The sequence below is a fragment of the Bos indicus x Bos taurus genome, chromosome 27 (assembly GCF_003369695.1).
Source record: "Bos indicus x Bos taurus breed Angus x Brahman F1 hybrid chromosome 27, Bos_hybrid_MaternalHap_v2.0, whole genome shotgun sequence".
Taxonomy (NCBI): Eukaryota; Metazoa; Chordata; class Mammalia; order Artiodactyla; family Bovidae; genus Bos; species Bos indicus x Bos taurus.
Window position 1 is genome coordinate 20,188,117 of NC_040102.1, and position 27,496 is coordinate 20,215,612.

Genomic DNA, 27,496 nt, shown 5'->3' on the forward strand with positions numbered 1-27,496 from the left:
TTGAAAAGTGAAAGTGAAGCTGCTCAGCTGTGTCCGACTCTTAGCGACCCCGTGGACCACAGCCTACCAGGCTCCTCCGTCCATGGGATTCTCCAGGCAAGAGTACTGGAGTGAGGTGTCATTGCCTTTTCCGTCTGTTTTAATGATGGACCAGTAAGTGGCTGGCAACTGATCTGTACTCAGAAATGAAAACACTATTTGACAGACATTACACATTTGTCATTTCCTTGGGGCATGCCAATAATTCCATGCCATCAGATCACTGGAGAGTCCACTGGAGAGTCATGTCTGGGTTATATAGGATGAGAGGTTAGAGAGTTGCCTGTGTAATCTTTAAGAAACTTGCCTTTCAGGAGGCCATGTGATCTGTTACGATACTGCAGCATCATATCCCACTGTGTCAGTATCCATACCTTTCTTAGCATCCTGTTTAGTGATGTGGGTTTCAAGGACAAACATTGTGTTCTGTTCAGCACATAATTAATTTTTTTCAAAACAACAACATTCCCAGAAAAGTTACTGCTTTGGCAAATGGTCTTTGAATTTAGTTTTTCTGTTAAATTGTTTTACCATTTTTAGTCATAAACTGATAAGGAAAGGAAGAGCCTCAAATACAGTTATTTCTCACTGTTATCCAGTATGCCATCTATAAAATGAATACATTTTCTATTTGAATAAAATGAAGACACCTGTTTAAAATTTACCATATGAGATGATAAAACAGTGTTGAAGAATTTATGGTATAGTAGGATGATAAAGGTATAATTTTGGCCAAATGAAGCAAATTATATTGATGATTAAAATGAACAGGGATCTAAAAGAATGCATTTGCTACATCAGTGACCACAGATTACTAAAAGGTTGATTCAATGTCCATCTCTATTTTGGACCAGTCAAACCAGGGTACAAGGGGTAAGTGGTATATGGGATTAGTCCCAATTTCTCCAACACCCTATATAGTCCCACTTTCTCTAATATCCTATATAATTTGGTATAGACCTACTGCACTTCCATATGATTCCACATTTGCAACAGTGTTGTTCCAGAGGTTCTCATTTGGCAGGTCCAATTTTAGGGACCCTACTCTTTAACCTTTTGAAAGCTCTTTCCATCCCTAGAACTTAATAAATCTCTTGCAATTACACACTCAGGGAGAGGAAATACCACTCCAGGAAAACTTTTCTGGCCTCCTGTGTCCAGCTGGGCTTCCCAGGTGGCTCAGTGGGTAAAGATCTGCCTACAACACAGGAGACGCAGGCAGTTGTGGGTTCAATCCCTGGGTTGGGAATATCCCCTGGAGGAGAATATAGCAACCCACTTCAGTATTCTTGCCTGGACAACTCCATGTAGAGAGGAGCCTGATGAGCTACAGTCCATGGGGTCGCAAAGAGTCGGACAAGACTGAAGCAACTGAGCATACACGCTGTGTCCAGCCATTACACAACTCAGCAGCCTCAGCTACTTCTCCTCTCTACCCTTCAATAGTCAAAACAATTTCTCTCCTTGCATTCAAATTTCCAGAATTAATGTTATCTTTGATCCTGTATCTAAAAGTACCTGAGATTCTTGAATATTATCCTTTGTTCAAAATAAGTCACAGAGTTTAAAGTCTCTCCAGGTCGATCTAATGTTTTAATGGACTTGACGTTAAGGACTTTGGAGCAATTTGTCCTTCCCTTTGAGAAACTGGGCCTGATCTCCAGACTTTAGTGCCAGGGTTCTTAAATTAAGAAAGATCAGAAGAAATCAAAGGAGATGCTTTGGAAAGTGTCCTTTGTTTCTCATGTGCTGGGAGCTTATCCTCAGGATTTACGAAGTCCTTGTCTCAGTGTTCCCTCTCTTGGCTGGGCTCCCAGTGATCGTGAAGTGGCTTGTTGCTATCTGTGCAGAGGGTTTGCCAAGGTTGTTGCCATGGCTGCCGTGCCCGTAAGTTTAGCTGATTCTTCTGTCCTATTGATCTCCTGAGTCTTAGCAACTTGCCAGCGTTTCTCTTGTGAACTGGGGGATGTGATTCCAAATCTAATGGCCCTTTCTCTTAGCTCACAGGGAAATTGTTGTGTAGACAGTGGGCCCAATGAAAATTCATATCTTTTCATTAGACCATTCTCCAGAAATTTCCCATGAAATTCATGCTTCCATAAAAAGCTTTTGGGAATTAGGAATATAATCTGGGACAGACTCAAGATGCCTGTTTCTTTGCATTTTGGCATAAAGATAATCATCTGGACTTTTAGGTTCACCTGTCCTCTTGGTCAGGATAGTCCCTATTTGAAGTTCTTTCTTTTTAGTCTCCTTGATCCCTTCCTTATCAGTTTTGCACGGCGAGATTACTCTATTATTCCTTGCAAATCACCTCATCTTGGTTTCCAAGCCTTCCCTACCCACAGAAACAAAGCACTAATTTCAAAGGGTTGTCCACCTTTTCCTCTCACATAGTATATTCACCACCTCTTGAATTGTGGTAAAATGTGCGTAACACTAAATTTACCTTTTTGAAAGTTAAAAAATGCACAATTCCATGACATTAAGTACGTTCGTATTGTTTGTGCAACCATCCCCACCATTCAACTCCAGAATCCAGCTGAAACTCTGATTCATTGAACACTAACTCCCCATTCTCTTCTCTTAGCCTCTGGCAACTACCATTTACTTTCTGCTTTTATGAACTCAACTGCTCTAAGAACCTCATATAAGTGGAACCATATATTATTCATCCTTTTGTAACTGGTTTATTTTACTTAACATAATGTTTTCAAGGTTCATCTATGTTGTACCAGGTGCCAGATTTTTAAGGCTGAATAATAATTAATTGTATGTATATATCATATTTAGTTTACACATTCTTCTGATCATAGACACTTGGATTGTTTCCACCCTTTGTCTATCTTGCAAAACTGCTATGAATGTGGGTGTACAAATATTTATTCAAGCCCTACTTTCATATATTGATCATCCTTTAAACAATCTTTGCAAGTGTTCTTTAAAAATTTTTATTGCAGTATAATTTATATAAAATAATTCCATGAATTATTTTATGTTTTATGGCTTTTGACATATATATACACCTGTGTGACCCCCACTACACTCATGATATGGAATATTTTCATCAGGCCAGAGTGTTTCTTGTTGCCCATTTGCTCAAGGAAGCCACTGATTTGCTTACTGTCACTACAGATTAGCTTTCATTTTCTAGAATTTACCATTGATGGTATCACTGATGGAGACATTCACTGTGAACTCTTAAATGTTTTTGAGATTTACCCACATTGTATCTATCATACGCATCTTTCTCCTTATTGCCGAGTAGTAATTCATTGCAAGGCTATAACATAGTTTTGTTTTTCTATTTGAGAGGTGATGGACATCTTGTTGTTTCCAGGGCTATAATGAATAAAACTGGTATAAACATATATTTTTCATTCTCTGGGATAAATGTCTAGAGTGAAATTGCTGATTTATATTTTTAATACAAAGCCAATCAGTGACCCAAAGTGACTGTACAATATTACTTTTAAAAGAGCGTCATGTAGGAGTTCCAGAAGTTCCAGAAGTTTAAGTTTCTTCATTCGGGTTTTTCCATAACCTTATGGAATACATGCTCATTCGCAGTTGGTCTGATTAGTCTTCCAAGTTTTAGAAATTTCAGTGATATATCAGGTTTTCAATTTGCAGATTATTTGCATCTAAATGCACTTTAATTTCATAGTAACTTATGACATGGGCCATATTTTCAGCTCATTTGTCATCTATGTATCTTTTTCAGTAAAGCAATAGTTCAAACGTTTTGCCCAAACTTATTGTTATTTATATTATTATTGAGTTGTAAGAGTTCCTTATATCTTCTAGCTACAAGTCCTTTTTCAATATATATTTTGCAAATATTTTCTCTCAGCCTGCGGTTTACCTTTTCTTTCATTACCAGGGTCTTTTCATGAGCAAAGGTTTTAAATTTTAATGACATTAAATTTATGAAAAATTTTTTGTTCATGCTGTTTATTTATTTTTTGTTCATGCTGTTTAGTAGCAAAGAAATCTGTCAGACTCAAAGTTACTAAAGATTTCTCCTGCGTTCTTCTTTAAATTTTTCATAGCTTAAACTCTTACATTTAGAGCTATGATCCATTTTGAGATTATTTTAGCCTGTGAAATTTTTAGAATTTTATTCATTTTGTTTGATGAAAGACTATCTAATTCTTCAAGAATATAAAAACAGACGTGTTTTGCTGCGAACACTTTGTAGAGACGAAGTGGAAGTGGAAGTTTAATGAAATAAAGAAAAAAAAAGAATAAATCAGTTCAGTGATGGAAGGGTAAAGTATCCAAGAATCAGACATTCTGTGGAGGGTTACTTTCCTTCCATTAAGAGGCCCATAAAAAGGCACCAACTGATATCCATTGGAGGAGTCAGCAGAAGCCATGTTTTCCCCACCCAGGTCATAGGTTTTTGCTGCTAGATCCTCACTGTCTCCCTTCCTTTTGGCCTGAGATGGCACGGCAGAACAGGGGCCTTGAAGGAGCCCAACGTGAGTCCTCATTTACAGAACCCCATCATCCTAACCCTCGGCTCTTCGTCCTCCTCATCTTCGGCATCACGTCATCGTCGTAAAGTCGTCATAAAGCAAATCTGAGCCGCTGTCCCTGCAAGGCCCGCTAGTGCTAGTGCAGCGTCCTGTCAGGGCCGCGAGGACCTTCACTCCATCCTCTTCTGCTTCCGCTTTAGTGGCTGAAACCTGCTTCCTAACGATTTCAGCATATTCTTTGTCTTCTCCTTTACTGTCCTCCCTTTCTTGGACAGAACCGAAGCATCCACCTTGGTTGTGGAGAAAGTGTCGGGCTCATGAAGCAACTGGGACTACGCTTAACAGGACAGTCCTGAGAGTTTGAGGGCAGTTCTCCACTCCAGGGGGCCATCTACAGGCGGATGAAGAGGTGAAAAGTATCCATCTCCATCCTCTTAAATGTTGCGATGCCTCACTTTGGTCAAGAACCTGAAGGTAGGTGGTGACTGTGGTTAGTCACTGGGAAGCTTACTGTGCGCCTTGAAGTAGCCGTCTTCAGAGGGAGTGTGAGGCTGTCGGAGGAGGGCAACCTCCCAGGTGTAGAGGTCAGATTCACTCCTCGGGGTGATGTGGCACCTTCCTCAGCTTTCTCCTGTGGGGATTTCCGCTCGAGCCGCAGGGCCTTCTGGCAATGGGTCATCACGGCGGCGGCGGCAGCGCCGGGCGCCCGGTCCTCACTCCCCGGCCAGGCAGATCAGGAGCCTCTGGACCGTGAGCCAGGCCACTCTGGGATCCTGTCTTCACAGCCCCACGGCCCGCACCAGGCCCCAGAGGCCTCTGGGTCGGCCGGTAGGGCCGCAGGCCCGGTGGAGGGAAGGGTGGAGAGAATTCGAGAAATTCCCTGGGGGTCCGGGTTTCCCCCCTACCCCCACCCCGGAAGGGGCCTCAGCTTGGGGGTCGCGAGAGAGTTGGCGCAAGCGGAGGAAGGCGGCGGAAGGCCAGTGAGGAAACGCCAGAATTTGATACATATCAAATACATTTTGTGTACATTTCAGGTAAAGAAAGATACTTGAGAACTTATTTACTTGCTACTTAACTTAGCATAAACTGAGAGTATTAATCCCAGGAATAAGTTTCAGATACAGATTTAACGACAGTGCATTGTGTAGATTCATAAAAATGTCCTGAGATTGTACCATGCTCTGGGGCAGCGGTCCCCAACCTTTTTGGCATCAGAGACTGGTTTCATCGAAGAAAGATTTTTCTGTCGTGGAGGGTGGGGGATGATTAGGGGATAATTCAAATAGGGTAAATTTTTTGTGTGCACTTTATTTCTATTATTACATCAGTTCCACCTCAGGTCATCAGGAGGGAGGTTGGGGACTGCAGCGCTGGGTCTCCCACTCTATGCCTGAGATTCATTCAGAAAATGTAATTCAGGTGGGTTCTTTAGACTGAGATGGAGTTTTTATTAGAGAATAGGATGTTTGTTAGGCATTGTTTGCAACCCCCCTGGACTGTAATTCACAAGGCTCCTCTGTCCATGGGATTTCCTAGGCAAGCATACTGGAGTGGGTTGCAATTTTCTTCTCCAGGGGATCTTCCGGTACCAGGGATTGAACTTGTCTCCTGCATTAGCAGGAGGATTCTTTACTGCTGAGCCCCCAGGGAAGTAACAATGCAAACTCTCAATGATGCTGTGAGAAACAAACAGGTAGTAATGTGTCCTCTGGCCGCCAAGAAATCTTTAATCTGTACAAATTCCAGGGGAAATTTTTTAAACTAAAACCCTCACCAAACAAACTGTAAATGACAAGCAACATTTTAATTTCATCTAATATTATTAACTTTAACATTTCTCAATGAATACTTACCATGTGTTCTTAGTTCTTAAAACACCACAGTTGCCCTTGGGTAAAACAAATGTGGGAACAAAAGGCAAAGGAATAAGACTGGGCAGGAGATGTTGAGAATAAGTCTGAGCAGAAGTGTTGTCAGACTTGGCTGTTTTGTTTGAGTGCTGAAGCTAAAATGGCCTGACTCACTGTTGTGGGTTCGCTGATGCTTTATGCTCATGCTTGGATCTGTTGCTGGATGGCGGTCACCACAGGAAGTGGGGCTGTTTGTTTCTGAAAGGGCTGACAACACCTAGGCAGCTGGAGCCATAAATTCTTCCTTACAGAGGCCTGTCGAGGATTAATCTGCATTGTCCATCACGGCCTACTTGTTGCTCAAATCCACATTTTCATGGAAGTGATATGACTGGTGTATATCCATGTCATTGGACTACCTTACGCCTGCTGTGCTGTGTGTGGGTTCCTATGCAGGTAAAACAAACTCTTGGTTAGTGATGCTGGCTGAGACTCTGAGGGCAGGAAAGGCAAGCTATACCAAAAAAAGGTCTGTTCCTATCTGAATCAATCACAGGTCTTTTAAAGGTGGAAGGGGCTCACTATGGGCAAATTGCCATCAAATGGACAGATGGTCTCCTTAAGGAATGGTGCCATGATATGGGCTTTGTTAGTCTTTGTTGCTTGCAGATTGGACATTTACAGATAGCAGTAGCTTGATTCATTATGGAAAGTGGGAGCCCCTGCTTCTGGGTGACACCTAACCTCTGTCTCTGTCACCAGCACCACTTCCTAATTAATATGTTAATACGTGTTAATACGCTAGGACACCAGCGAGAGCTTGCTGTCACCAGTTGACTGTTATTCTATCTACTTCATTGTTTAATGCCACTTCCATGCTGGGAACTCTTGGATTTATTTTTTCCATATGCCTTATTTTTGAAACTCTTGGACTGATGTTAACTTTTAATACCAAGATTTTCTCATTTTATATGCACTCCCATTTACCATACACTATATTTCTTTCTGCCAGATGTGTTTTTGATCTTCCAATCATTTTTCTTCTATGATTTTGATCAGCTAGCCAGACTACCTGTGAGTCCTAATCTCTGCAAACTTCTTTTGCCTAATGTTGTAGTCTCTGAAAACTTCTTTTGTCATAGTCAGAAGGTGACCAGAGATGCACTGTCTCAAACTCTGCCAATTGGGAGAACCTCCCCTGAATTCGGCTATAGTAGCTTGCATCCATACTCTGAGCTGACCCATCTTGTAAACCAAGCTTGGGCATTTTCATCCTCAATCAGCTCGTCCTCAGAGATCCCCTTTCTGGGCCATGAGATTATGCTGAGGAAGCAGTGCTATTGCAACAGTGGTGGATGACCAGAGTCTGGGCTATTTGAGTTTATGGCGAAGTGGGGATTTGGCTCATGAATTCTTATGTCCCACGGTTAGGCTTTGTACCATGCCAAGAATGGCATTTCAGAGGACATGTATCTATTGCAAATTGTGTGACCTTGCTCCAGTATTTCAGGGGGCAGTGCTATAATTTTCCCACTTGGCCTTCTCCTAGATTTCATATGGTGTTTTCCCCCAGCACTGATATCTTTAATAAAAGAGGGGCTCTTGGTTCAAGGGGCCAGGTACAGCTTGGACCTAACTATAGGCATTCCTGCTTAGTTGGTCATATTCTTAGTTGCTCTGTGGCATCTATGATTTGATTTGATTTGAACTCTGTTACTTTTTAACAGCATTTTTGAAGAGCTGTGAACCAGGGTCAGAATGAAATGCCTTCATAGTGCAGCATCTCCAGCTGAACTGTCATGGGAGACACCTGAAATGGATTCTAGAAAGGATTGTTTCTACTCTGTGGTTCCTGAGGTTGCTCTCTATTGCTCTCAGTAAATTAGAAATGGTTCTATCCATAATGAACATCCTGATGGGGTGGGTGTTTAAGAGGATTGGAGTAGAAAGAAGGATATAAAAGAGAGAGTAAAGAGGTGGCAGAAAGTCCTCTGATAAGCTGTTTGCTCAAGCATGCAAATGATGATGTTTCTTTTGTATTTTCACTTCTAAGAGAGGTAAGGCTGCGTCCATGTCTTCTGGTTTATTAACACATTAATAAATGTAAAGTAAAAATATAGAAATGGTGAAACATAGATGCCTTTCCTTGTAAGATGAGGAAAATATGTACTATAGGTAGTATGTAGTACTTTATGTTCTATTTATTTAATCTAAGTAAAAACATTAGAATTTTTAGAGCTTAAAGATAGCTTTCATCTAGGTCAATCTCTCCTTTTTATAAATGAGGAAAATCTTTTATCTTATTGACTCTTTTCAGTAAAGTCATGAAACATTTCATTGTTCGTAAGTTGGTAAATGTATCCATATGCTTTCATAAGGTTCTTTTGTGATTTTGGCCAGCAATGATGAAATTAGTATGTTTTGATCTTTGTGCAAGTTGTTCAGAAGGAACTTAAAAGAAGTATTTAGGAAAATCCAAGTGCTGAAACATTTAAGATATGCTTTATGGTCTCAGTTTTGTGTGATTGTCAGCCAGGAAGTTTTCTGATTAAGACGGCTTGCCAATATCCTGCCAGATACATTATTTATTACACTAATGGGGATTTCCTATTTGAGACGTTAAAGACAAAATGCTACTAATATTATTTCCCTTAAAATAATTAACATATATCAATTGATGCAGGCTAATAAATTAAAATGAAGAACAAGACAGTGGTCCAAAAAGACATAAGTATTTTTTAGTATATACATACTGAAATAAACTATATTTCTTTGGATTAGAGATTTTTCATTCATTATTAATAGTGAAAATTGAAGCTGGATACTAATGAATTGTGTTTTTTTTTGGATATAAATCTTTTTAAGAATAAAATAACTTTCAGTGAAGACTAAATTATGTTGGATTAAAATGGCATTAGGATTCAGAAATTATGTGTACAGATTTTAGAATTTTGAGGGGCTCAGCAGTAAAGAATCTGCCTTCCAAGCAGGAGATGCAGGTTCTTTGCCTAGATCAGGAAGATCCCCTGGAGAAGGAAATGGCAACCCACTCTAGTATTCTTACCTGGGAAATCCCACAGACAGGGGAGCCTGGTGGTCTACAGTCTATGTGGTAACAAAAAAGTTGAACACGACTTAGCGACTAAACAAGTTCCCCCAAAACTATAAAGAAACGTCTACATACTCATGTGTGTGTGTGTTCTTAACAGTAGTACCTAAAAAAGGAGATGGGTTCCAAGCATTGAGTAAAGAATAAATACATGTAGTAAATTAGCATTCTAAATTACACCTCATTTTCGTCAGACAGCAAAAACATGAAACAAATTTTAATAACTACACATTTGTAATTTGTTTGTAAAATTAAAATACATTTAAAAATTACAGTTTGGAATAACTGCTATGAAGGAAAAGAACAAGGTGCTGTATGAAAGACCAGGGGGCATTTTCTTTAGTTGAGACAATCATAAAAGAGCTTCTGAAGGGTAAATAATTAGGTGGACAGAGAATTTGTGTGTGGGAGGAAGGGTGTGTGTGGACAGCAATCCATGAAAAAGACCTTGTAACTGGGGGTGTGAGATGTTTAAGAAACTAAAAGGCCATGATGACCAGAGTGCAGTTAGTAAATACAGGTTAGCATGAGATGAGATCGAAGAGGTTGGCATGGTTGGGCCATACTGAGTTGTTTGAACTGTATTTTAGTGAAATGTAGGAGACGGTCATAAAAGGATTTTAAATAGGAGAGTGACACCATTTCATCTATATCTTTAAAAGACCCTGTGGGCTAAAATATGGGCATTGCATTGGATTGGATCGGGGTAAGAGAGGAGGAAGGTTAACTTAAGGAGACAGTTGCATTAGTCCAGGTGTGAGCTGGCATACCTTGGACTGAGGTGTTGGCAGTGCAAATGGAGAGTGATGGATGGATTCAGGGTGTTTTGAGGGTACGTATCAGTCAGGCTCAGTAATATACTGAATGTGGAGATGAGGAGGTGAGAGAGACATATGTCAAAATATGCCCAGATTTGAGGCTTAAACAAATGGATAGGGGGAGGTGAGTGTCATTTATTGAAATCATGTAAGTCTGGAGGAGTAACAGTTTTCAGAGAAAATAAAAAGCTCAAGTCATGTTAGTGTGAGATAAGAGATCAACAGAAAGTTGTGTACTGACAGACACTGGTCTACTAGTGACTGTCTCCTATGGATTGAGTGCATTTTTCCTGAATTGAAAGGTATGCCTTTGGAGTATTCCTTTGAGGTCATCCATGATTTTGGATTGCTATGGAAACAAAGAGTCTGCTTATGTCCACTGGGTTCCAATAAAAAATGGACAAGTAAATGATCTTCTTGCTGCTATTCTCTTACCTTCTGAAATTGCTGCTATCAAAATTGAGTCTCACACTTAAAAGATTAAACCTGAGTCTCAGGGAAACACCCTGACTGACTTTTATGCAAAGGCAGCAGCAACAGAGTCTATAAAGGATATGAGACATGAGGATAAAGTCCAGTCTACTTGTGCATAAAATGACCCCCTGTTACCAAACTTTTGCCATCTTGGTGTCCTTGGGATATGGCAGCATCCTGTTCTGGATCAGAGAAATCACAATGGACAAATGCAGGTTGTAAATTCAATGAACTGTCAGGGTTACAGGAAACCCAGGATGTCTGCTTGGTTCTTCCTGGCTCCCTGGCAAAACCCGTCTTTCATTCCTTTACCCACCACGGTACAGTTAAGATAACTCAAATTAAGAATAAGTATCTGTAGAGACTCTGTAACATTGTGAAGACAATTTACCATAATCCTGGGAAAACTACTTTTTTTTTCCTGAAGCCTCAAACCCTTTTTTCTCTCAACCCTTTGAGCATCTGCATCTGGACTTTATTCAACTGCCACCTCATATGGGTTATCTTACAGTCTTGTTACTGTATGTATGTTTTATGGGTGAGCTGAAGCCTTCCCTTGCCACAAGAATGATGCCTTCACAGTGGCAAGGGAACTGTTAGAAACATATTTTCCACTTGAGGTATACCTTTCACGATCACCAGTGATTGGGCTTCCCATTTCACTAGGCAAAGCATACAAGCCTTCACAAAAGCCTCACAAACTTCTTAGAATTATCACTGTTCCTGTCACCCTCATTAGGCGAGGCAGAAGGAACTAATGAGATCCTCACACTCAAGGTCTCTTGTTGACTGTTCACAGCACCCATTTCAGGAAATATGCACTCAATCCACAGGAGATAGTCACTGGTAGACTAGGCACTGTCTACCTTTCTGCTGATAGAGACATACAACTTTCTGCTGATCTCTTGTTATCCTATACTAATATGACCAGCTACTTAAGTCTTTAATGTCCTGCTAAAACCCACTGTAGACAGGTTAAAGAAACTTTCCTAGATTCTAATTAAAAGGATCCTATTGGTCACAGTCTGGAACCTACTGACTGGGTGTTCTGGAAACATCACAAGAGGAATATAGCTTTTGAATCTTGTTGCAAAAGCTCTTACTACATACTCCTGACCCCGATACTGCTGCAAAACTAGAAAGCATTGTACAATGGACACACATCTCACAGCTACAGAAAGCTCCACCTGACATCTGGTTTGGTTTAAATTCTGGAAGTCTCCAAATCAAATTGATGGAGAAGAGAAGTAGCTGTCGCAAAAGCAGACTGCTTCCACCTAAGACACTGAATTGAGACTACATACTCTTTATTCTTTCCTTTAACTTGGCCTTGAAAGATAGCACCATCATCCATATCTCCCAGGACATTGCTAAGAAGGGTAACCTCTTAGACTACTGGACTTACCAAAAACTTTGAGCAGGCTAGGATACTAAGTGAAAGTTGCTTAGTCATGTCCAACTATTTGGGACCCCATGGACTGTACAGTCCATGGAATTCTCCAGGCCAGAATACTGGAGTGGGTAGCCGTTCCCTTCTCCAGGGATCTTCCCAACCCAGGGATCAGACCCAGGTCTTCCACATTGCAGGCGGATTCTTTACCAGTTGAGCCGCAAGGGAAGCCCTAGGATACTGACACCTTTAGGATACTAAAGGTCCCCTGTAATCAATTTTTATTCTATTTCCAATCATCGTAAACTACAATCAACCACCCTTAGAGGTCATTTACAGTCCGACTCTCACAGCCAGAACATCCAATGCCTTGTTTTACTGATTATAACTGTATTGCCCAGTTACACACAAATCCATATGCAAATCATTTGCACCCCCATGTTCTTGGGAGTGTTTAGTGGCTAAGTCATGTCCACTTCTTTGCCACCCCGTGGACTGCAGCATGCTAGGCTTCGCTGTCCTTCACTAGCTCCCAGAGTTTGCTCAAATTCATGTCCATTGAGTTGGTGATGCCATCCAACCATCTCATCCTCTGTCGTCCCCTTCTCCCACCCTCAATCTTTCCCAGCATCAAGGTCTTTTCCAGTGAGTTGGCTCCTCATGTCAAATGGTCAAAGTATTGGAGCTTAAGCTTCACATCAGGCCTTCCAATCAATATTCAGGATTGATTTCCTTTAGGATTGATTGGTTTGATCTCCTTGCTATCCGTGGGACTCTCAAGAGTCTTCTCCAGCACCAAATTCAAAAGCATCAATTCTTTGTCTGTCAGCCTTTATGGTCCAACACTCACATCTGTGCATGAGAACTGGAAAAACCATATCTTTCACTATATGGATGTTTGTCAGCAAAGTGATGTCTCTGCTTTTTAATATACTGTCTAGGTTTGTCATAGCTATTCTTCCGAGGAGCAGGCATCTTTTAATTTCATTGATGCAGTCACCATCCACAGTGATTTTGGAGCCCCCCAAAATAAACTCTGTCACTGTTTCCAAATTTTCCCCATCTGTCTGACATGCAGTGATGGGACTGAAAAGTGATGCTTTTTCATTCTCCTCTTTCACCCTCATCAAGAGGCTCTTTAGTTCCTCTTCACTTTCTGCCATTATAGAGTGATATCAGCTGCATATCTGACATTGTTGATATTTCTCCCAGCAGTCTTGATTCAAGCTTGTAATTCACACAGCCTGGCATTTTGCACAATGTAGTCTGCATAGAAGTTAAATAAGCAGGGTGACAATATACAGCCTTTTCATACTCCTTTCCTAATTTTGAACCACTTTGTTGTTCCCTGTAAGGTTCTAACTGTTGCTTCTTGACCTATACGCAGGTTTCTTAGGAGACAGCTAAGGTGGTCTGGTATTCCCATCTCTTTAAGAATTTTCCACAGTTTGTTTTGATACACACAGTCAAAGGCTTTATCATAGTCAATGAAACAGAAGTAGATGTTTTTCTGGAATTCTGTTGCTTTCTCTATGACCCAACAAATGTTGGCAATTTGATCTCTCATTCCTCTGCCTTTTCTAAACCTGACTGGTTCATCTGGAAGTTCTTGGTTCATGTATTGCTGAAGCCTACCTTGAAGGATTTTGAGCATTACCTTGCTAGCCTGTGAAATGAGAGCAATTGAACATTCTTTGGCATTGCCCTTCTTTGAGATTGGAATGAAAAAACTGATCTTTTCCAGTCCTGTGGCTACTGCTGAGTTTTCCAAATTTGCTGACATGTTGAGTGCAGCACTTTCACAGCATCATCTTTTAGGATTCGAAATGGCTCAGCTGGGACTCCATCACCTACAGTAGCTTTGTTCATAGTGATGCTTCCTAAGGTCTACTTGACTTCATACTCCAGTATGTCTGGCTCTAGGTGAGTGGCCACACCATTGTGGCTATCTGGGTCATTAAGACCTTTTTTGTATAGTTCTTCTGTGTATTCTTATCACCGCTTCTTAATCTCTTCTGCTTCTGTTAGGTCCATACCATTTCTGTCCTTTATTGTGCCTGTCTTTGCATGAAATGTTCTAGGGATAATCTAAATCAGATCTGTCCCTCATCACAAAAAGATCTCACCAGCAGATTCATCTATGCCAATAACTTAAGACAGCTTTTTATTTCAAGATAGGAGATTTACTTCCCAAATGCACTGAAAACCTAACTGATCCCTGGCTTGAGTGGGCACATGCAACAATCCCTGAAGTAAATTCATTACCAGTGCTGCTTCAGCAGAATGGTTTGTGCCCTGACAGGATTTACCTTTGTGATGGATGTCATTCTCCTTGAGCCTTTGAAGGTCTGTATAGCTGGAACAAAACCAAGAAATGTACTCTTGGGTTATCTAACTGTACCCCTAATTGTCCACAACCAAATGGAGACATCTCATAAACAGATTTAAAAAGAAATTTGAGTAAAACTACAGCTATTTTAAATCTTATAGCGCGTAGACAACTTTTAAAGCTTAAGCTCCATCTGAGTTTTCTCATGCTGGTTAGTACCAGAACTCAAACTACACAAGGAAGGTTTTTTTTTTTTTTTGCATAAAATGATCATAAAAATCTCTTACCAGAAAGAGAGAACACAGCATATATATTACCTTTCCTTTAATATCCTTCTAAGTACCTTTTTTTGTAAGGTAGTTCTACACTATCTGGGATTTTGTTTCTTTTTGTTCACTAGGAAAACTTGCATTTAAATTTTGACTCTACTACTTATTATCTCTATGTCCTTGGGCAAGACAGTTAACTAGAGGTGAGGATAATATGAACATCATAGGGTGTTGTGAGATTAAATAAAATAATGTATTTTAACCTGCACAGGAAGTGGTACATTGATACTTTTAATTAACCTTAGTCTTCTTTTTCTCTTAATATTTGATACCAGAGAAGAATTTCCCTTATACATATTTTCCCTCAAATTTAGGTGCAGAAGAATCATGAGGAAATTGTGAAAAAGACAAACTTCTGAGGCTTACCAATTCTTTTCTGGATTTTGAAAGTAGCAGGATAACCAGTCTCCCTAACTCCTGTATTTTCCCTTCCAATTTATTTAAAACCATCATCCTTACTACATTCACATATAATCATATCATTCCTGCACCATATGTAGAAACTTTAAATAAGAACATTGCTATGAATAATAGTCAAACTCTCTAGTAGATCTTTAATTCCCTTTATACTTTCTATCTGGACTTCCCAAATGGAGCTAGTCGTAAAGAACCCCCTGCCAATGCAGGAGACATAAGAGATGTGAGTTTGATCTCTGGGTTGGGGTGATCCCCTGGAGGAGGGCATGGTAACCCACTCTAGTATTCTTTCCTGGAGAATCCCATGGACAGAGGAGCCTGGTGGGCTACAGTCCATGGGGTCGCAGAGTCGGACACGACTGAGGCAACTTAGCACAGCACACAGCATGTACTTTCTACTTACCTTACTCTTCGAAACTTCCTTCTCACCACATCCACCTTCCTGTGCTTCTGTAGGATTTTGCACATGTTTTTATTACTGCGTTTACCATCTACTTATGTAATTCTGATGAATTTAAGCATTTGTTCCACAGTCTGTAGTAACTGTAGGTGACAACAGTACCTCAAACACCATCGACATGAAATTATCACTTATTGAATGAATACCTTACCATGATCAGAAAACTTGGTTTTACTCTCTTTTATTTGAATTTCAGTTGAAAACCACACAGCTTTATGTCCATTTTAATAATGAGGAAACAGATTCATAAAAGTTAGGATCCCTAGGACATCCCTGGTGGTCCAGTGGCTAAGACTCCCACATTCCTGGGGTTCAGTCCCTGGTTGGAGAACTAGATCCCACATGCCATACCTAAGAGTTCACATGCTGCAACTAGGACCTGGCACAGCCAAATAAATAAATATAAATAAATATTTTTTAAAAGATTAAAAGCCCCTCTCAGGTCACGGAGTACTAGAGCCTTTAATAAAATATTGTCATCCAGTTCCTTCAGGGTTTGCTTTGCTCTAATTAACTACTCTATATCTTCAAAAACACTATGTATTTGCATATTTTGGAAAAAGAAAATTTAAATACCCAAATCAGGCTGTCAATGCTTTATAATTCCACATAATATTTCTTTGATTCCACATTATAAATATATGTGGGGCTTTCCTGGTGGCTCAGATGGTAAAAAATCTGCCTGCAATGCAGGAGACACGGGTTTGATCCCTGGGTTGGGAAGATCTGGAGGAGGGCATGGCAACCCACTCCAGTATTCTTGCCGTGAGAACTCCATGGACAGAGGAGCCTGGCGGGCTACACTCCATGGGGTCACAGAGTCGGAAACGACTGAGCAACTAACACTTACACATATGCAGTGAATTCTTTCCTTTGGTTGAATGTAAAATTGTATGATAGTAAAATATTTAATTATTATTTTTCATTATGGTCAGCCTTTAAATAACCCAACCTCTTTTTCCAGTATCTTAGAGAAAGCTTATCATTCCAGTAGGGTCAGCTTAGTAAAATCAACATGTTTAATCTTCATGTGTAATAGTTGGCTGAAAGCCAATGGAATCAAAAGGGCAGGTGTGAGCAACGAAGAAAACAGGCAAGTGTAGACGAGCACAGGATAAAACATCTCTTTAATAGATGCAGGAGAACATGTACTCTGTTCTGTAGGGAACGAACAATTCTGACGGGCTGAATAAGTCGCTGAATGCTTCTCCCACTCATTTGATTGTGACCTTAGCTATTTTACTTCATTTCTCTAAGTCTTGAAAAATAAAAGTAACTATGTCTGACAAGTTTGTTGGGAGTTTAGCTGAAATATTATACATAGAGCCGTACAATCTACATTGTACAGCTGTACAGTATCTGGTGTATAGCAAGTTAGCAACAAATTGTAACAATTATAACTGTTACGGTACATAGTAAGTTTTTTTTTTTAGGTTAAGTAGGGTAATTGCTCATGATCAATACTAGAGTGTTGAAATAACACCCCCAAATCAAAGCTATTTTGCTACCTAAGGAATATTTATTTAGAATTTTAGTGTTATCCTGTGGGAGACCTGGGTTCGATCCCTGGGTTGGGAAGATGCCTTGGAGAAGAGAAAGGCTACCCACCCACTCCAGTATTCTGGCCTAGAGAATTCCATGGACTGTGTAATCCATGGGGTTGCAAAGAGTCAGACACGACTGAGGGACTTTCACTTTCTTTCACTTTAAGTTAAAACTAGGAGGAAGATATTGGCCAGAATGTATAAAATGTGTTGGCTAACCCAATCAAGTGGCAAGGTGAATGAGATGCAATGATTAATTTGGACAATATCAGTTCACACCCTTAAGGGATTTGACCACTCAGATATCACTGAAAAAGTGGGATTCTATTAGCATTGAGGAAATAGCTGTTGGGTAGTCAACTAATGGTGTCTACCAAAGTTGTCTCTACGTCTTTTCTCTACTTCATCTTTCACTCTTTAATCCACTCCAGTCTCACATCTGTCCCTCTTGCTCTTGAAGTCACATCCTAAACTGATTGTGGATACCCATGTCCTCAAATTTAACCAATATTTTTAGCTCTCATCTTATTTGGGTGCTCAAAAACACACAACACAATGGCTTCCTCCTTCTAGAAATGCTCTTTTCTTGTTCTGTGTGATAAAAAACTTTACTGATTTTCTTACCGAGCATCTTCTTTCCTCTCTTTAGATAACTTTTCCTCTTCCACTTGACTTAATATGATCTGGAACTTTTTTCTCCATACTGTCTATATGCCAATAACTCCAAATCATATCTCTGACCTACACTTAGAGACATATATATTTCATTGTTTACTTGACCCAGCCATTTGATTGTCTCCATGGCATCACAAAATTAACACTTTATCCTTCTGATAACTGATTTGCTCTAGGAAGGGCATGGAGCTCTGCTTGTTGGGCTGATTTAGCTGTGCTAGGCTTCTCAAGTATTTGAAACTGGGTAGTGACAGCATAGATAGCTTGGAAATTCCCTTTTTCATTTTTACAGTGTGACCTACCAACAAACAAAATTAGACCAGGATTAGTCAAAGGGGTATTCCATAAATCAGGACACAGTATCACTAAATGGGACATTATTACCTCATGGTTGTAGGGTTCACCTTGGTCAGGCAGGGGTAGCAGTGTAGCAGCATTAGTGGCATTAAGAACATAGCAGCGTTTAAGATGAAGATTAGATGGTTTTGCAGACGGATTTCAGAGGATATTAGTCAGCTTGCAGAGAAATGCTGAGTGAATTCAGAAGACTTTGGAAAGTGAGTATGTGGAGTTTATAAATAAATATCATTTCATAGGGTTAAAACTGCTGAGGCCTCTACTCAGCTTGCAACTGCAGCGATAGCCTTAAGGCAGTTGGGACAGGAAAGAGCAATTGAATCAAGCTGTATGCGTAGTAGGCAGTAGGTTTCTGTGTATTGCCTTCCTGTGAGCATCCCCAGGGCTTGGTTAGCTTTTTTGTGCACAAATTAAGGTGAAATAGCACGAACAGAATGAAAAAGCAAAAAGATAGGAGACTGAAAGATGAACTCGCCAGGTTGGTAGGTGCCTAATGTGCTACTGGAGATCAGTGGGGAAATAACTCTAGAAAGAATGAAGAGACGGAGCCAAAGCAAAAACAACACCCAGCTGTGGATGTGACTGGTGATAGAAGTAAAGTCGGATTCTGTAAAGAGCAATACTGCATAGGAACCTGGAAGGTTAGGTCCATGAATCAAGGCAAATTGGACCTGGTCAAGCATAAGATGGCAAGAGTGAATGTCGACATTTTAGGAATCAGCAAACTAAAATGGACTACAATGGGTGAATTTAACTCAGATGACCATTATATCTACTACTGTGGGCAAGAATCCCTTAGAAGAAATGGAGTAGCCATCAGAGTCAACAGAAGAGTTTGAAATGCAGTACTTGAATGCAATCTCAAAAATGACAGAATGATCTCTGTTCGATTCCAAGGCAAATCATTCAATATCATGGTAATCCAAGTCTATGCTCCAACCAGTAATGCTGAATAAGCTGAAGTTGAACAGTTCTATGAAGACCTACAAGACCTTCTAGAACTAACACCCCCAAAAGATGTCCTTCTCATTATAGGGGACTGGAATGCAAAAGTAGGAAGCCAAGAAACACCTGGAGTAACAGGCAAATTTGGCCTTGGAGTACAGAATGAAGCAGGGTGAAGGCTAATAGAGTTTTGCCGAGAGAATGTGCTGGTCATAGCAAACACCCTCTTCCAGTAACACAAGAGAAGACTGTACACATGGACATCATGAGATGGTCAACACTGAAATCAGATTGATTATATTCTTTGCAGCCAAAGATGGAGAAGCTGTATACAGTCAACAAAAACAAGACCAAGAGCTAACTGTGGCTCAGATCATGAACTCCTTATTGCCAAATTCAGAATTAAATTCAAGAAAATAGGGAAAACCACTAAACCATTCAGGTAGACCTAAATGAAATCCCGTATGATTATACAGTGGAAGTGAGAAATAGATTCAAGGGATTAGATCTGATAGAATGCCTGATGAACTATGGGCAGAGGTTTGTGACATTTACAGGAGACAGGGATCAAGACCATCCCCATGGAAAAGAAATGCAAAAAAGCAAGATGGCTGTCTGGGGAGGCCTTACAAATAGCTGTGAAAAGAGAAGCAAAAAGCAAAGGGGAAAAGGAAAGGTATACCCATTTGAATGCAGAGTTTCATAGAATAGCAAGGAGAGATAAGAAAGCCTTTCTTAGTGATCAGTGCAAAAAATAGAGGAAAACAGTAGAATGGGAAAGACTAGAGATCTCTTCAAGAAAATTAGAGCTACCAAGGGAACATTTCATGAAAAGATGGGCTCAATAAAGGACAGAAATGGTATGGACCTAACAGAAGCAGAAGATATTTAGAAGAGGTGGCAAGAATACACAGAAGAACTGTACAAAAAAGATCTTCATGACCCAGATAATCACGATGGTATGATCATTCACCTAGAGCCAGACATCATGGAATGCGAAGTCAAGTGGTTCTTAGGAAGCATCACTATGAACAAAGCTAGTGGAGGTGATGGCATTCCAGTTGAGCTATTTCAAATCCTAAAAGGTGATGCTGTGAAAGTGCCACACTCAATATGCCAGCAAGTTTGGAAAACTCAGCAGTGGCCACAGGACTGGAAAAGGTCAGTTTTCATTCCAATCCCAAAGAAAGGCAATGCCAAAGAATGCTCAAACTAACACACAGTTGCACTCATCACATGCTAGTTTGTTCAAAATTCTCCAAGCCAGGCTTCAACAGTATGTGAACCATGAACTTCCAGATGTTCAAGCTGGTTTTGGAAAGGGAGAGTAACCAGAGATCAAATTGCCAACTAATATTAATCAAGGCTATGGTTTTTCCAGTAGTCATGTATGGATGTTAGAGTTGGAGTATAAAGAAAGCTGAATGCTGAAGAATTGATGCTTTTAAACTGTGGTGTTGGAGAAGACTCTTGAGAGTCCCTTGGACTGCAAGAAGATCCAGCCAGTCCATCCTAAAGGAATTTAGTCCTAAGTGTTCATTGGAAAGACTGATACTGAAGCTGAAACTCCAATACTTTGGCCACCCGATGTGAAGAATTGACTCTTTGGAAAAGACCTTGATGCTAGGAAAGATTGAAGGCAGGAGAAGAAGGGGACAACAGAGGATGAGATGGTTGGATGGCATCACTGACTCAATGGACATGAGTCTGAGTAAATTCCGGGAGTTGGTGATGGACAGGGAGGCCTGGCGTTCTGTGATTCATGGGGTCGCAAAGAGTTGGACACGATGGAACGACTAAAGTGAACTGAACTAAAGTGAAAGGCTTTGAATAGTTGAGTAGCCTTAGGGTAGATATTTCTTTTGGTCTTATAAAGGCATACTCATGTTTATCCTCCCAAGTAAGGGGTTCAGGGACTGAAATTTTAGTAAGTTCTTAGAGTGGGGAAGCGGCAGAGAAAATTAGTAACACAAACTGTACAATAACCAGTTAGTTAGGCCTTGGAATCCACAGAGCTGTTGCTTAGTTGAGGGCCTAAGGAGTTCTCAGATTAGTTGAATTATTTTTGGAGATATCTAGATTCCTTCAGCTTTCAGATTATGCCCTAGGTCACATCTAAAAATGATTGCAGTTTTTCCTTAGAGGCTTTATGTCCTTTTACAGCTAACTGTTGCAATATGGAATAGATGGATTGCAGTAGATGGAGTCCTTTATGGATGCCTCTTTGGTAACTGAGCACCACAAGGGGTCATCTACCTACTGCAGAAGGGTGCATTTCCTGGGGGACTGGAAGGTACTTACATCTTGGTGGAGCTCTTGGGATAAATAAGAAGGTTTAAGATGAACCCTTGAGGCATGACTGTCCAGTTGTATTGTTGATCTTTGCAAGTAAAGGCAAATAGATGTTGGCTGTTAGGGTCCATAGAAAGTGAAAGTGAAGTTGCTCAGTCATTTCCAACTCTTTGTGACCCCATGGACTGTAGCCTACCAGGCTCCTCCATCCACGGAATTTTCCAGGCAAGAGTACTGGAGTAGGCTGCCATTGCCTTCTCCAGAGGATCTTCCCAACCCAGGGATTGAACCCCGGTCTCCCACATTGCAGGCAGACACTTCACTGTCTGAGCCACCAGGGAAGTCCTATAGGGATGCTGAAAAGGACTGAGTCAAAGTCCACAACAGTGAGCCATTTTGTGTTTGATGGAACTTGTGATAAAAGGGTGTTGGGTTTAGAAAAACTAGGAAATGGTAAATAACTACATTGTTAATAGCTCTCAAGCCCTGGACTAATCCGCATCCCTACTCATTAAGTTTCTGAACTGGCAAGATAGTTGTGTTGCAGGGGCTGGTACAGGGAATGATTATCCCCCGGGCAGTTAGGTCTTCTGACATTAGTGTGAGGGCTTAGTTGGCCTCAGGCTTTAATGGGTATTGAGGACACTTGGGAAGAGGTTTAGTTAGGTCTCTCTGAATGTTTGTAGGTTCTGCACATTTTATTCTTTCAGTGTTAGTGTTAGAGGAAGCCCCCAGATATTTGGGCACCTCAGGTAAATGAGGACTTTTTTGAAAGAATTCTTCCTCTTCTAATCAAAGACAGATTGTAAGAAACATGAAAGATCAGATTCAGGTTGATGAGAAAATTTGAAGGCAAAAATCTCCATTGAAGGCGTTGTTTTAATCTTTTTAATATAGAAAGACTTATAACCTTTTCAATATAGAAACTACCTAATGGATTGGACATTATTCTTCTTCCAAATGAACAGCATTGATTAGTTAGAACTAAACAACAATATTATCCCCTTAACCTTCATTTTATTTTATTTTCCACATTTCCCCTAAGGAATATGATTATTATAATTGCTTACATTTAACTAACAAAAGAAAATAAAAATTTAAAGCTTCTACAACAAAATAAATCTTCAAAGAGCTGGTAGACTTCTAATGTTTAGTTGTGTTTTTAGATGTATATCTAAATTGATATTACTACTATATATGCTATTCCATTCTCAAAACACATCGGTGATATCCTTCATACATTCTGTTTCTTGTGTTGAAAATTAATTTGGACTAACATAAAAATTTAATTGTTCTTGATATGACAAAACTTTTGCAGAGTCATTTTATACATAAGATTCCATTTTCCTCATATACTTTGAATCAGAAACTCAGGAAACAGAGAAATTCATCTTGAAACCTTGAAACTGAAAACAAGAATATTTTATGTGCATAATGCCAGACCCCACAAGCTGTTTAACAGTTTAAGATAGCCATTGCAAAAAGAAATTCACCTGAGTACTGCTTTCAAGGGATGTTGAGTAGCGATGAAATCAGGTGATTACAGTTTGAATTATTGCCTGGTCAGTTAGGAAACCACTGAAGCACAGAACTGTACTGACTAGTGTCTTTCATCACAACATTCTGTTGATAGCAGAGCTCTAAGTCACACTAACAGCTTGTTGGGTAGACCACCTTCACGTTGTTCAAACACCCGGCTCTTACATAGAAACTTTGAGGGAGGCTGAGAGAGCACAGAGAGAAAACAGAAGTGAAAGATGAGAAACTGAAACTAGGGTAGGGGAAGGTAATAAAGAAGAGAAGAGTATTAACCTTCTAAAGAACCTCTATTGTTCTAACCCCAGAAAGTCATAAATTCAAAGACTCAACCTGTCCTAGGCCCGAAGGGTCAGGGAAACCGAAGTCTTCTTTGGGACACCAGATCCAGTGGGTCAACCTAAAGTTACCAAGTAACACGTAAGTAACTGAAATATTCAACCACCCATCCTTCAACATTAATAGGATACTTAACATCTCTTGTCTCAACAGTGCAATTGAAAAATGGGGATTCATTCCCTGGAAGAAACATGAAGATGGTGAGGGGGAAGGGTCAGCTGGGTACAAACAACTTCATTCCCATCAAAGGCAAGGACTCATTCTCATGTGTGTTCCAAGTAATTCATGGCACAGTCCATTTATACTAAAGTGTGGCTGAAAACTGTCTAAGAAATAATTCACATCCATAGAAGTATTTTCAAAAAAAGTAAATATTTGAAGTTTTAAAATAGATCAATCATAAGAAATTATATACTAAATATTAATGACCTTGTGCTATTAACCAGGGGGACTACTTAAGTAATAATCTCTGTGATCTCTAAAAATGGACTACTGTTGTATAAAAAATTAAGAATTAAGGAACAGAAATTCTTTCTAGGGCTGTATTTCAACAGAGAGGCTGTGAATCACTAGTGAAGAAAAGATACACATAAAATAGCAGGTTTAGATATGGTTTAGATATAACTCAAGGTGGGAAATTTTTATTAAAAAATCAAGTAGACCTCTGATTAGTAGGAAGATGCTTTTGATCTAGAGGAGATGCTACATTTATTGTTATATAAGTTTGCAAACATTATGGCATTTATCTATGGGGCTGCTATTTAAAATGGTTGCTAATGAGCAAGGGTACAAATGTAGCAAATTGCACCTTCAGTATTTGCTCTTTTAATGTGGAGACTATTTCAATACAGTATCAAGGTTCTTAACTGTCATGAAAGCTTTGCCTGACTGTGAACATTAGTGCATCCTAATAGTCATGTCTATGGATGTTTTCCCTCAATGTCACTGTTGGCTTTTGTCTCATTACAGGAACTTCCACCTCTTAACCGGTGACAGTTCACTGGTCTTGCTGTATCCTCAAGCTCTGTTTATTTTCCAGATCATTTCTAGGAACGGGTGTATTTATGGCCTCATCCAGATGATGCTGATACGTTGTCACAGAGTTATCAAACCCTGGCTTGGTCACTCATTGCTTCAGCAACCTGTTACTGTAGCTGTGGTTTCTCTATGTTCTCAGTCCCATGCATCCCATGCAGTGAGCACCATTCCCTCTCTTTCCAGTCCTGTATCCTGCCCCCATGGTCTCCCAGCTCCACTGGTACCTTCCAGTCGTTCATCTTACCTTCCTTTTAATATCCTTTGCACTCCTGTGTGCTCACTTCTCTTCCTTCTGCTTAAGTTTCATGGTCAGTGATCATGATGACTTCCTTGCCTCCCTCTGGCTTTCTAGATCTTGTACTCACTTGCCAAAATCACAATCTTGGTTAAATCCAGCTCTGCCTAGTCCCCACCTACAGCTCTGAAGGTGAATGAAACTAGAGGAAGACACATGATCACACTGTCTTACTTTTATTTTACTTATTTTTAAACTGAAGTATAGTTGATTTACAAAATTATATCAGTTTCAGGTGTACTGCATAGGGATGAAATATTTTTATAGATTGTACTGTATTTAAAGTTATTATGAAATACTGGCTAGTCCCCATGCTGTATAATATAGCCTTACAGCTTATTTCGTAAATAGTACTTTGTACCTCTTAATCCTCTATTTCTATCTTGCCTTTCCCCGCTTCCCTTTTAGTAACCACTAGTTTGTTCTCTGTCTCTATGAATCTATTTCTATTTTGTCATATTCATTCATTTTATTTTTTAAGTTCCACTTGTAAGTGGTAACAAATAGTATTTATCTATCTCTGACATTTCACTAAGTATAATATGCTCCAGGTCAATCCTTGTTGTTGCAAATGGCAAAATTTCATCTTTTATGGCTGAATAGTATTCCACTGTGTATACATATACCACATCTTCACCTGTTCACTTGACAGTCTTACTTTTAGAGTCATGGTCACAAACCTCAAGAGATCTCCTAATGCCTGGCAATCACACGGTACTTTCCTGGTGTTATTTACTCTCGCACTGTCTCTTAGAAGCCTTCTTCCCCCATTAGCACCTTCACCTGCATGTTTTGCTTTCTTTCCTTTTGAATTTTTCACATTGGTGTCTAAAGCCAATTCCTGACTCCTGCATTAGATCCTATTTCCCCTCATTTGCTCAAGGACATTTTCCCAGCAATTTTCTACTCTTTTTCCTGCCTCATCATTTTTTCCAGCTGGCACACAAGCATGCTATTATTTCCTCACCTTAAAAACCTAAATGACAGGCATTCTTCTGATTCCACTTCTTGCATCATTGTTAAACGGCACGTTTTCTTTTTTGTATTGACACCAAATACCGTATCTTCTTGGGTCTCATCCAATCTTACTTATCCTTCTTCCTCAGCCTCCTTTGTTGACAGTTCCTCCTAGTTTAATTTTAGTGTACACCAGTGCTCAGACCTTGCTTCTCTTCTTTATGCTCTTTCTACCCTTCATCTCCTCCAGTGCTATGACTTTAAATATCATGGATACACTCTGTGTATGTGCTCAGTTGTGTCCAACTCTGCAATCCCGTGGACTGTCACCCACGAGACTCCTCTGTCCGTGGGATTTTCCAGCCAAGAATACTGCAGTGGGTTTCCATTTCCTTCTCCAGGGGATCTTCCCAACCCAGGGGTCAAATCTGAGTCTCTTGTATCTCCTTGGCAGGCGGATTCTTTACCACTGTGCCACCTGGGAAGCACCATGTATACACTGGTGACTCCCAATTATATATCTCCAATTTGGATATTCTTCTGAACTACAGACTAATAACATATCCAAATGCTGTATTGACCTTCCTTTTTTGATGTCTAAAATACATATATTTCAAAATTTTCTTCTTTTTTAAAATTAATTTTTATTTGCATATAGTTGTTTTACAATATTGTGTTAGTTTGTACTGTATGGCAAAGTGAATCAGCTATATACATACATATATCCCCTCTTTTTTGGATTGGATTGATGTCTAATACTAAAGTCAACATGTTCAGAACCGTTTTTTCTTCCAAAATTTATTTTACCCACAGCCTTTGTCATCTCATTTAATGATAGCTGTGTTCTTTCAGTTGTTGAGGTTAAAAATTTTGGACTCATTTTTGCAACCCTTATTTTTTCTCATTTTATATCCAGTCTTCCAGACTGGAAGGTCTATATCCAGTTGGGTCTATGTTTAAACTGCACCTAGAATCTGACTGCTTCTTACCTCCTCCACTGCTACAGTCCTGGCCTGAGCTACAGTCATCTTCACATGGAGGATGCAGAGGCCTCCTAACTGGTCTTCCTGCGTTTCCCCTTTTCCCCACTTTCTAGCTGCTCTATTGTAATTCCAGCAGCTAGAGTGATACTCTGAAAATCTATCTCCGCTTGGGTCACTTCTGTGTTCAAAACCTTATAACTCATCCCCATTTTACTCAGTCAGAGCCAAGGTTCTTACAGGCTCTGTATTAATATGCTCCCTGTTTCTACATGTTCACTTTAATTTAACTTCTTATTCATCTACTCATTTCACTCTGTTTCAGCAACATCCTAGCCCTTTGTGTCAGGTTGAAACTGTATCTGCTTGGAACAGTCTTCTTCCAGTTGTCAGTATTAAGATTCCCTCACATCCCCTTGGCCTTTGCTGAGTGTCACTTCTCAAGGAGACTGTCACTGCTCTCTCGGTGTAATATCACATCCTGACCTCCTGCCCCAACACTGTGGGTTCCCTCCTTACCCTCTTCTCTATGATTTTTTTCTATAGATGTTCATTAGTTTTTTTTTTTTTTTAACATATTAGATAACTTACTTATGTATAATTTCCATTAAATATCTTCCTTTCTCCTTTTGGAATGTAAGCTCCAGGCAGACACAGATCTTTGTTCACATGTATAACTGAAGCATCTAGAACAGTCTCTGTCATTTAGTTGGTGTTCAGTACTTTTTTTTGAATGAAAAAATATGAATGTAATTTTGCATGATGTTCAGTCTGTTTTTCAAACTTACATTTGCTTTTTGACTGATGCCTTCAAGATAGAATAGAAAATGTAAATACTCACT